General features: G+C 39.7%; 1 pseudogene; it reads left to right on the top strand.

Annotated features, from left to right (window-relative positions):
• Nucleotides 1-6860: 6860 nt before the first annotated feature.
• LOC118995310 (tigger transposable element-derived protein 1-like) lies at nucleotides 6861-10986 on the top strand (annotated as a pseudogene).
• The last annotated feature ends 1396 nt before the right edge of the window (nucleotides 10987-12382 follow it).

The raw sequence follows: 12382 nt of genomic DNA, 5'->3' as shown, positions 1-12382 counted from the left end.
TTTGCAGCCCATTTGTCAGTCTGCGCTTTTCCATAACAATTTTAACTCTGAAAAAATATCCCCAGGGCTGGAAACTTATTAAAACTCTCTGCGTGGAGTAAGTAGGCTGCCTTGGGTGCTCTATAGAGCTGCAAAGAGAGAGAAGGCTGGTCCTACACCTATGGGCAATAAATCTAATGCGAGCCACAGGCAAATTAAAAGGACTATGTGTGTAACACAGGTGGCCAAATATTAAGAAAGGCACTGACATTCATAAAAAAGGGTGAATGAAACATTGGCCATCAGGTCAAGGAGCTGTTTTACACCAGGAACAGGGCAATTCACTAGCCCTACTGCTACTAAATAACTATCACTGAAATCCTCTGTATACTGGGCAATGCACTTAGCTCATATTAAGTCTTTACCATAGCCCCATACAATAGTATAAGCATAAACTGATAGAGGAGAAGGGAAGTTTTTTTTATTGACTTTATATTTTAAGAGCAGAGAGAAAGGAAGGGAATGAAGCGAGAGTCTGTGCACACTCTACCCCCACACATGTATGGCCTCCCCATTATGGAAACCCCCCACCAGAGCGTTTACATTTGTTACAATTGATAAACCTGCATTGACACGCCATCATCAAAATTCCTTAGCTTACATTAGGGTTCACTCTTGGTGTTGTACATTCTGTGGGTTTGGATGAATGCATAATGATACCTATCCATTATTTTATATATATATATATATATATATCCCATGATATATTCATTGGCTTCTTTTACTTAGTAATATGCATTTAAGGTTTTTCTGTATTGTTTGTTCATTTTGTACAAATGAACAATTGTATTGTTCATTTCTTTTTAGCATTGCATAACATTCCATTGACTGGATTTTACTACAGTTTATCCATCTACCTACTGAAGGACGTGTTGGTTTCTTTCAGGTTTTGGTAACTATGTATATAGCTCCTATAAAAAATATGTGTACAAGTATTTGTTTGGAAATAAGTTTATAGATCCTCTGAGTAAATACCAAAGAGCACAATTGTTGGCTTGTAGGGTAAGAGTATGCTCAGTTTTGTTCCAGAGTGGCTGTATCGTTTTGTGTTCTCATGAGCAATGAACGAGAATTCCTGTTGCTCCACGTCCTTGCCAGCATATGGTGTCATCAAATTTTGGCCATTGTAATAAGTGGTATTGGTATCTCCTGGAGTTTGTATTCTAGTCAGAGTAGAAAGGCAATAAATTCAGTAATACATTTGAACCTGCAGGTCAGGAGTGAAGGCGAGGATATGAACATTTGGGAGTTGTCCACATTTAGAAAGAGGACACGTTACAAGTGTAATGTGATTGTTGGGTCCCCTTAAGGTAAGTTACCTTAATTTAAGTGGAGACCAATTAATATGGTTGTCAGTTCCCCCCAACATCTTCAGGTAGGCAGGAACAGAGTAGACATCAGATGGAATTTTTACCAATGTTGAATTTTTCCAGGCATGAAAAGTTATAAGAATGAAAAGAATGTGAGAGTGGGTAAAGGAAAGTGATCATAATGACAAGCTATGGAGTTTAAGTTTGGTAGGGTTGAAGATGAGAATATAAATTAAGCAAGGGAGAGAAAAAGATGGTGGCTTAGTGGAGATGGGCCATGGTGGAGTGAAGGAGATGAGATAAACAACTTAGAAGTTACTGTGTAGAAGATGGAGACAACTGTACTTGAACAACAACAATGAAAACAGTAAGAAGTTACTGTGTTGTCATGGTTATCTATGTGGATATTATAATTACCAGGCATTTTTCAGGAATAGTGGCGAGAGTGAGCAATGAGGTAAGAACTCAGATATTTAAGAAAAGAAAAGGAGTGAGCCAATGGTGAATTGGCTGCAATTACATTAATATGGATGGTATGGTTTGGTAGCATGCTCTTGGAGACTGAGGATTTTCAGTGAGGAGGGCAGGAGGATTGTCTAGCAACAGCTGTGAGGAGCATGGGTGACTCCCAGCTCCCGATGTTATGCACAAGGGCTGCGGGGGTGGAGTCATCATTGCACATGTAAGGTAGTAATTTCCCCTTTTGTTCAATTCCTTATTTTTTCAGGCACTTGAGAAAATTAACATTTATTTTTGATCAGGAAATTGCCCTGATCAGTAATAGGAATCAGGAAGACCAATATGTCAGCTGTGGTTAAAACAGGTTAGAGGCAGAGGAGAAGAAAGGGGAGAGATGAAGAATGAGGCTGCTACGGGAGTCCAGGTGAGATGGTATAAAAATTCAGGAAGAAGGGTGCCATAGCAGGACACTTGGAGGAAAATAAAGAAAAACTCTGTGTAAGGAGGCATTCCAAGAAGGAACTGAGTGTTCTTAGATTCTCAGAAATACCTAAAAACGATAAGGATGGAATGCCTTATACTGACCATTCATGGAACAGGAAAGTGAAGCACAAAATTATAAAATAGTGTATTCCAACTGCACAACTAATTACTGTGTGGTAGACCTGGGGCCAGAGTTCAGCCGTCCTGACGTCCAGATGGTGCTATAGGACAAACAAAGCAACCGAAGCCCAACCAAATCCTGTAGTTTCTGTTCCTGGTGTTACTTTATTATATCATCACTATTATTGTGGTGATAATGAGCTGCATGCTCATAAACCCTAACTTGAATAGAACAGGAAATTATTCTTGAATCTTTTTTAGCACAATATATATTATACCTTCAATAGACAGCAAGAGGACACAGTAAAAAACAGGAAAGTGTAATCAGAAGGAACTGTTTGCACACTGCATTTTATGCTTGGTCTTGGAATATCATTTTTATGTCACTAAAAAATGATTTCAGTGTGTCCATCATTGCTACTCACAATGAGCACTTTGCTGGAAACCTGTATCTCCCATTTTCAGCTGTGTACGTGTTTATTGTTGGTTGGCAGGGGTTGCACCTGAGACAGGACCAAATGGTGAGGGCAAACGGGTCAAGGGCTAGTCCACAGGAGGCAAGGGCCTTGCCTTATGCACTGCCTTCATCTAAGGGATAACTCAGGCCTTCTCTGAGCATACCTGCCAGCAAGGTATGCAGTTAAAGTGTCTGCTTGTAAATCAGCAAACCCAGAAAATAAAAGTGAAAAACATGCTATCCGTTCCTGGCTGGGTAGCTTAGTTGGTTAGAGCATCATCCTGATACACCAAGGTTGCGGGTTTGATCCCTGGTCATGGAAGAATTGAGCAGTGAGTTCTTAAATAAGTGAAATAGCACTCCGTATGCAACCTGATCATAATGGAAGATGGCTTTCTTCCATAGCATTAAACAGGAAACCTCCCTAATTTTGTAGGACAGCAGATTTAGAAATGGAAACTCAAATACATTAACTATCCTTTTCACCTCTACCACCACTGCACACCTTTGACACTGGAAGTTCAGTGTCTAACCACGTGAACAGTGAACTCTGGAAAAATATGCTCAGCCTCATTTTGGGTTCCAGAGGCAAGTGCTATGTTGATGTTGAAAAGTTGCCTTTCCATCGCAAACACGGTGCTTACCATCACCCAGGCGTCATTGTTTGAGCCAGTTCAACAAGCATGCAAGAAGTGTAGCTATCTCAGGAAAGCAGCTTGTCCTAAAATGGTTCATTCCTACTTGAAGGGGAATTTAATTGGCATTTTGAAAGAGGTGAAGACTGTAAGGGCAATAATGAATCTAAATGGTCTGAGTAACTGTTATTCTAATTACATAAGTAGGCATCGTAATCATTTAAACTACTGAAAACTCTGGTGCCTTTGGTGCCACACATGTTCTACCCATTGCCAACGCATTGTTATCCATGCTTCTTTGTGGGTGGAAACGAGTGTGTGTGTGTACATGTGAATGTGTGTACTTCCCGTCTTTCAGCAAGATGATTGCAAAGTTACTTCAATTTCCACCGATCTCCATTTTTATGGAGGTGGGCAGTGCCACTTATCTCTTAACTGCTCATTAATTTTTTTTTGGTTCTGCATATGCTAATTATAAATCTATAGCTTTGTACTGAATGTGTTGGATATATAGCCAAGGTTATGGTTCAAATCTTGTTTTGATTTTTTTAAACATATCTTTGTGGAGATTTAGACAAGTAAATAGACACCTTTATGTTTAAACAACATATAGTGCCAAGTGATATGAGCTAGATGCTGTAATCACACAGAGGAGAATTGCCAGACCAATCGAGCTCTGGAGAGAAGTTTCCTCTCCATTAGCTGTCCAGAGGGATGACAGATGTTATCCCACTGTCCCTAGTAAGAAATAATATTGCTTTGTACTTGAGGTTTCAGTGGCCTTGTAATTTTGAGCCACTGTCTCGCACTTTTTTCCCCGGGATTATGCAAGAAAAATGAGCAAACGGGTGAAACAATTTAATTGAAGTGTCAGAAGTTGGCATTAATCAAAGTTACTGAGAACATCAGGAGCGTTCCTGTGCTGTCGGAGCAGTGATCGGATTCCGAGCAGGTAATCAGTTTCTGTGGTGGCTGAGTCATTCCTGCCGCCTGTGAGCGCTGCTTTGAAGGTGCTGGCACCTGGCCGCCTGACACGGGGTGGTTCTCTGGTTCACTCTGGCATGCTGTAATGAGGCTTCAGTGAATGTTTTAGGGAAGTTACTAGATATCCCCTCATTGTGAGTAAAAAGAAAAATGATTGCTTTTAATTTACACATTTATTAAAATGACACTTAAGGCTTCAACTTGTATCAAAGGCTCGGTATAATTCCTTAATGTTTTCTCATGTGAGTTTTAGAAATAATATTTAGATATTTAAAAAGGTGGATAGAATATTGTGTACATTTTTGATAATTATCTGCCCAGGTTCCCTTCCATCTGTAGGCTTAATGTGCCCGAAGACAATTCTCCATGGCTGCCTCACATTTCCATGCATCCTGTGAGCAGAAGCACCGTCTTTATTTTGAACTGTCTTTTCGAAGATGTTTATATAACAAGCAGCCTTAGGAGATAAAAATGGTGTCTCCATTCAGAGCAAAGGCAGGTTTGTTCACTTCCAAGGCAAAGATCTGGTGGGCTAACTACTCATTATAAAAGACCTGGGTTTCCTAAGCGCAGGGGTCCTCCTCTGTAATGCAACTCCCTGTCTCTGTAGGTATCACCAAATCCTCTTTGCATTAGAAATTTGGGCTCAAGGACCTGACACAAATATTAATCTGCTGGCTGTTTCTCTGGTGTGAGTAATAAAGTCATTTGCATATGAGCCTGGACTTTCATGTCTCAGGTCAGCATGCCTGAAACTGTGATGCCTAGTAACTCTTACGAAGAGAACCTTCACAGTTCTTAATATAATGTTCTCTTAAAGTACTTCTCTTCTACCATCATCTTCTCTCCTTGTCATGAGAAAACCATGTACCTGCATGAAGGAGTAATTCTGTTTTAAAGTAAAAGTTATTAAATTTTAGTTTTGTCTTAGAGCCATATTCTTTATGACAGGTGGTGACAAGCTCAAGCCTCAGTGGGACATCCGGTTGGATTGTGCTCAGGCTTAGAGTGTCTGCTGTCATTTTAAACATGGCGTGGGGAGCACTGGGGGGAGGGCTGGGATGGGAGGAAAAGACAGAAAACTGTACTTGAACAACAAATAAATAAATAAGCATTGCAGTTTCACTCATATAGGCTGTGTATTACATGTCTATTTAAGGTTTTAGGGAATTAATGAATGAATTAATTAATGAAGTAAGATACAATAAAGAAATAATTTAAATAACTGCTCTCAATTATGCATTTAAAAGGTTTCTATTCTGGAAGAGAACTGGTTAGGATGTGGTATTCGTGCTTTTTCCCCATTTTTCCTTTTTGAGCTTAATCGTGAAACTCAGTAAGTAGATGAGTCCATTTGATATTTTTATTTATGATTTTCTGCGGGTTTAAAATCAAATTGTTAAAATGCCAGTAAGCTGAGGGTGTTTTTGTTTGTTCATCTGTTTGGTGTTTAATTGGTTGGGGCCATTTACTGTTTCATTGAAATGGGACAGGTCAGTACTGGATAGTGACATTTAATAAGTGGGAAATACAAAGCAGGACACAGTCTTATCCCCAAATCATTTGCTAATTAAAGGAAAAGCCATCGTGTGTGTTATGAATCATCTCTGGGAGGAAGATTACGAAGTAATACACATTAGAGGAGGAAAACACAAAAGGGCGGAGCAACTGGTCATGCTGTCTGTGGTTAACCTGCTGTGGCTGCATTGGGATTGGCCCAGAGATGATGAAGGTGTCTATGCTGCCCTCAGGCACAGTTGTGTGTGAGTCAGGTGGGGAGAGATCCGGGTCCTTAGTGAATAGTGCGGTATCTCATGGGAATGCATGGTGAAGCCCCTGCTTGTCATGTGCGATGATGACAGTCTTTTCTGCCTTTTGTTTTCTTTCATTTTCAGGAGTTGAGAGAGTTCATAAATTTTCATAGGCAAAAATGCTCCTCTGTGACATGTATTTTGAAATAAATGCTCTGGCTCTGTAGGCATCCCTTATTTTATTGTGCTTCACAGATATTGCATGTTTTTATAAAGTGGAGGTAACCCAGCTGCAAGCAAGTCTATCGGCACAATTTTCCCAACATCATTTGCTCACTTTGTGTCTCTGTGTCACAGCTTGGTAATTCTCACAGTACTTCAAACCTTTTCATTATTATTATATTTGTTATGGTGGTCTGTAATCAGTCATCTTTAGTGTTACTATTGTAAGTGCTTTGGGGGACAGCACACCGTGTCCATAGGAGACAGCACATTCATTCGGGAAGAGTTGTGTGGGTTCTGATTGCTTCACTGACCAGCCACCTGCCATCTCTCTCCCTTCCTTGAGCCTCCCCATTCCCTGAGACACAACATTGAAATTAGGCTACTTAGCAACCCTACAATGCTCTCCAAGTGTTCAGATGAAAGGAAAAATCACAAGTTCCTCGCTTTCAATCAAAAGCTAGTAATGATGAAGTTCAGGGAGGATGGCAAGTCGAAAGCCTAGACGGGCCGAAAGCTAGGCAAGTTGTGAATGCAAAAGAAAAGTTTCTAAAGGAAGTTAAATGTGCTACTGCAGAGAACACATAAATGATATAAAAGGAAACAGCCTATTGTTGATATGGAGAAAGTTTCAGTGGTCTGGGTAGATCGAACTAACCATATTTCCTTAAACCAAAACCTAATTCAGAGCAGGGTCCTAAGCCTCTTGAATTTTATGAAGGCGAAGAGAGGTGAGGGAGCTGCAGAAGAAGAGCTTGCAGCGAGCAGAGGTTGGTTCTTGAGGTTTAAGAAAAGAAACCACCTCCATAAAATAAAGGTGCAAGGTGACGCAGCAAGTGCTGATATGGAAGCTGTGCAATATTACCTAGTAGATCTAGCTGAGGTAATTCATGAAGGTGGCCACCTAAACAACAGGTATTAACCGTAGGTAAAATAGCCTTTCCTTTTCTTTCTTTCTTTTTTTAGAAGCTATTTAGGACTTTCACAGCTAGGGGCAAGTCATTGCTTGACTTCTAAACTTCAAAGGATAGGCTGACTTGCTTACTAGGGACAAATACAGCTGGTGACTTCATTGAAGCCAATTCTTATTGACTGCTTGAAAATCCTTGGGCCCTAACCGGTGTGGCTCAGTGTGTTGGTCATTGTTCCACAAATCAAAGAGTTGCCAGTTCAATTCCTGGTCAGGGCACATGCCTGGGTTACGGGTTTGGTCCTCTCGGGTTTGGTCCTCTCGAGGCATGTGTGAGAGGAAACCTAATGTTTATCTCTCACATCAATGTTTTGCTCCCTCTCCTTCTCCCTCCCTTCCCCTATCTCTAAAAATTAGTAAATTTGTGAGTAAATTTTATTTACTAATAAAATCTTAAAAAAAGGAAAACCCTTGGGCCCCCCAGGATTAAGCTAAATCCGTTCTGCCAGTGCTCTAGAAATAAAAGGACAAAGCCTGGGTGGCAGCACCTGTTTACAACATGATGGTTTACTGACCATTTAAAGCCTACTGTTGACACCTACTGCTCAGAAAAAAACATGCTTTTCAAATATTCCTGCTCCTTTGTAATGTATCTGGTCACCCAAGAGCCCCGATGGGGAAACGTACAATGAGATGAATGTTTCCATGCCTGCTAACACAACATCCATTCTGCAGCCCACAGATCCAGTAGGAACTTCAACTTTCAAGTCTTGTGCTGAGTGAAATAAGCCAGGTGTTGAAGGACAAATACCACATGGTCTCACCTTTAACAGGAAGCTAAACAACAAAACAAACAAGCAAGCAAAATATAACCAAAGACACTGAAATAGAGAACAGGCTGACTGTGACCAGAGGGGAGAGGGGAGGGAATTTCAGGGGAAACAGGGGAGGGATTTAGAGGAACATATATAAAGGATATATGGACAACAACTGAGAAGGGTGGAAATGGGAGGGAGGGGGGGATTTACGGGGGTAGGATCGGATGGGAGTAATAGAAAACTGTACTTGAAAAATAATTAAATAAAAAAATTGGAAAAAAAGAAAAAAACCTTTCAAGTCTTGTTATTTAAGAAATAAATTGTGTAAGGCTATAGCTGTCATAGATAGTGATTCCTCTGATGGATCTGGGTAAAGTAAATTGAAAACCTTCGGGAAAGAATTCACCATTCTAGATCTGTTAAGAACATTCATGATTCATGGAAAGAGTAAAAAAAAATCAACATTAACAGGAGTTTAGAATATGTTATGTCAGCCCTCCTGGATCACGTTTTTCAAGACTTCAGTGGAGGACGTAAATGAAGACGTGGTGGAAATAGCAAGGGATCGAGAATTAGAAGTGAGGCCTGAATATGTGACTGAACTGCTTCAACCTCACGATACAACTTTAACGAATGTGTTGTTGCCTGGCATGGATGCCAAAGAAAGTGGTTTGTTGAGGTGGAATCTTCTCCTGGTGAAGATGCTGTGAGGATGTTTGAAATAACAAAGAAGAATTTGGCATATTACACAAACGTAGTTGACAAAGTGGCAGCCTCACATGCTACAGACAAACTGTTCCTGGAGTCAGTAGAAGCATCCACCTTTCCTGGTGTCTTTTTTTTTTAATATAATTTTTATTTAATTCTTGTTCAAGTACAGGTTTCTGTCTTATATTCCCAACCCTGCCCGCCCCCCACCCCATGCTCCCAGCCTCCCTCCCCTTTCCATCCCCCACCTTTAGTTATTGTCCATGTGTCCTTTATACTTGTTCATGTGAGTCCATTCTCTTTTCCCCTATGATTCTCTCCCCTCTCCCCTCTGGACCCTGACAGCCTGTTCCATATTTGAGTGTCATTGGTCGTATTTTGCTTGCTTGTTTGGTTTGTTTAGATTCCTGTTAACGGTGAGATCATATGATATTTGTCTTTCACCGCCTGGCTTATTTCGCTCAGCATAATGCTTTCCAGTTCATCCTGGTGTCTTGTTTTAAGAAATAGCTGCAGCTTCCTTGATCCCCAGCAGCCACCATCTTGACCAGTCAACAGCCACCAGCCTTAAATAAGACCTGCTACTGGCAAAAAGATGACAACTCTTTGAAAGTGCAGATGATGGGCTGGCATTTTTTAGCAGTAAACTTTTAAAAATGAAGGTCTGTACACTGTTTTTCTAAACATAATGTTATTGTACACTTAATAGACCACAGGATGGTGTGAATGTGACTTTTGTATGTCCTGGGAAACCAAAAATCCTGCGTGACTGACTTGACTGGGATACTTGCTCTATCGCCGTGGTCTGGAACTGATGGTCTGCCTGTATAGTCACTGGAAATTTATGTTAACCTTTAGAAATGAGAATGCAAAACACACAATAGGAACAATGTGCAAATAATTTAATTGGGAATCTCGGTGCATTGTGTTGTTTAGTTTATACCTTTTGTTGTGGATTTTTTGCTTACAAATTCAGATTTAAAATCATTCAGCATATGAGCAACTAAAGCCATTTTTCTCAATGGGGCCTAAGTACAGAGTGAAGAAGACAACTACTAACTTTCTCAGGGTAAAAATTTAATTACTGTTTTATGCTACCGAGATCAAGCAGGGAAATAATCATTACTAAGTCATACATAACANCCACTGTTAACACCTACTGCTCAGAAAAAAACATGCTTTTCAAATATTCCTGCTCCTTTGTAATGTATCTGGTCACCCAAGAGCTCTGATGGGGAGACGTACAATGAGATGAATGTTTCCATGCCTGCTAACACAATATCCATTCTGCAGCCCACAGATCCAGTAGGAACTTCAATTTTCAAGTCTTGTGCTGAGTGAAATAAGCCAGGTGTTGAAGGACAAATACCATATGATCTCACCTTTAACAGGAAGCTAAACAACAAAACAAACAAGCAAGCAAAATATAACCAAAGACACTGAAATAGAGAACAGGCAGACAGTGACCAGAGGGGAGAGGGGAGGGAATTTCAGGGGAAATAGGGGAGGGATTTAGAGGAACATATATAAAGGACCATGGACAACAACTGAGAAGGGTGGAAATGGGAGGGAGGGGGGGAGCACGGGGGTGGGATGGGGTGGGAGTAATAGACAGAAAACTGTACTTGAAAAATAATTAAATAAAAAAATTGGAAAAAAAAGAAAAAAAACTTTCAAGTCTTGTTATTTAAGAAATAAATTGTGTAAGGCTATAGCTGCCATAGATAGTAATTCCTCTGATGGATCTGGGTAAAGTAAATTGAAAACCTTCGGGAAAGAATTCACCATTCTAGATACATTAAGAACATTCATGATTCATGGAAAGAGTAAAAAAAAATCAACATTAACAGGAGTTTAGAATATGTTGATGTCAACCCTTCTGGATCACGTTTTTCAAGACTTCAGTGGAGGAAGTAAATGAAGACCTGGTGGAAATAGCCAAGGATCGAGAATTAGAAGTGAGGCCTGAACATGTGACTGAACTGCTTCACCCTCATGATGCAACTTTAATGGATGTGTTGTTGCCTGGCATGGATGCCAAAGAAAGTGGTTTGTTGAGGTGGAATCTACTCCTGGTGAAGATGCTGTGAGGATGTTTGAAATAACAAAGAAGAATTTGGCATATTACACAAACGTAGTTGACAAAGTGGCGGCATCACATGCTACAGAGAAACTGTTCCTGGAGTCAGTAGAAGCATCCACCTTTCCTGGTGTCTTGTTTTAAGAAATAGCTGCAGCTTCCTCGATCCCCAGCAGCCACCATCTTGACCAGTCAACAGCCACCAGCCTTAAATAAGACCTGCTACTGGCAAAAAGATGACAACTCTTTGAAAGTTCAGATGATGGGCTGGCATTTTTTAGCAGTAAACTTTTAAAAATGAAGGTCTGTACACTGTTTTTCTAAACATAATGTTATTGTACACTTAATAGACCACAGGATGGTGTGAATGTGACTTTTGTATGTCCTGGGAAACCAAAAATCCTGCGTGACTGACTTGACTGGGATACTTGCTCTATCGCCGTGGTCTGGAACTGATGGTCTGCCTGTATAGTCACTGGAAATTTATGTTAACCTTTAGAAATGAGAATGCAAAACACACAATAGGAACAATGTGCAAATAATTTAATTGGGAATCTCGGTGCATTGTGTTGTTTAGTTTATACCTTTTGTTGTGGATTTTTTGCTTACAAATTCAGATTTAAAATCATTCAGCATATGAGCAACTAAAGCCATTTTTCTCAATGGGGCCTAAGTACAGAGTGAAGAAGACAACTACTAACTTTCTCAGGGTAAAAATTTAATTACTGTTTTATGCTACCGAGATCAAGCAGGGAAATAATCATTACTAAGTCATACATAACGACTCTCAAAACAGTGACCTGACAAGATTTGGGTGACCTTTTCTGTCTTCACCTGGTGTCCCCTGTCCTTTGGAATTTACTTTAGTTTCTGGTGTTTGAAATATAGGTTGATTATACTATTAGTATAAAGTCAGAAAAATAAAATAAATATAGGCAATGATCCTATATTTCAAACTTGCCTGACATAATCTGAATATTTTCATATTTATTAGACACTAGACTATTCCTGGTATTGTACTAGACAGAAAAATTGGTCAGTTTTGAGGTCAGGCAAAAATTTTCCCAGTGATGACAGACAGCTGGCTTGTTCCAGGTTAATGAGATTTCCAGAATTAAATAGCATACATTGAAAAATACACAATTATTATTTTTAAAAGCCTACTATATCACATAACATATTGACCCTAAGTAGAGTGAAAAATAAATATATTAAACAATAAGTAGTAAATATATAAATAAGACTATTTGTCTGTATAACTATGAAAATAGGGAGTGCTTTGAGTATTTAAATGGGAATGTAAAGCAGGGAGGTCATTCTATAGGTAATAGAATTGGTGATAAACCATATTCATTTCCCTATATGTTATAAAATATAACTCCTAATTCCTTCCAGATCACCAGACT

This window comes from Sturnira hondurensis, unplaced genomic scaffold, assembly GCF_014824575.4.
Source record: "Sturnira hondurensis isolate 20B ecotype Veracruz unplaced genomic scaffold, ASM1482457v3 Scaffold0010128, whole genome shotgun sequence".
Classification (NCBI taxonomy): Eukaryota; Metazoa; Chordata; class Mammalia; order Chiroptera; family Phyllostomidae; genus Sturnira; species Sturnira hondurensis.
Note: the sequence above shows the minus strand (reverse complement) of the source record. Positions and strands in the feature narration are given on the sequence as shown.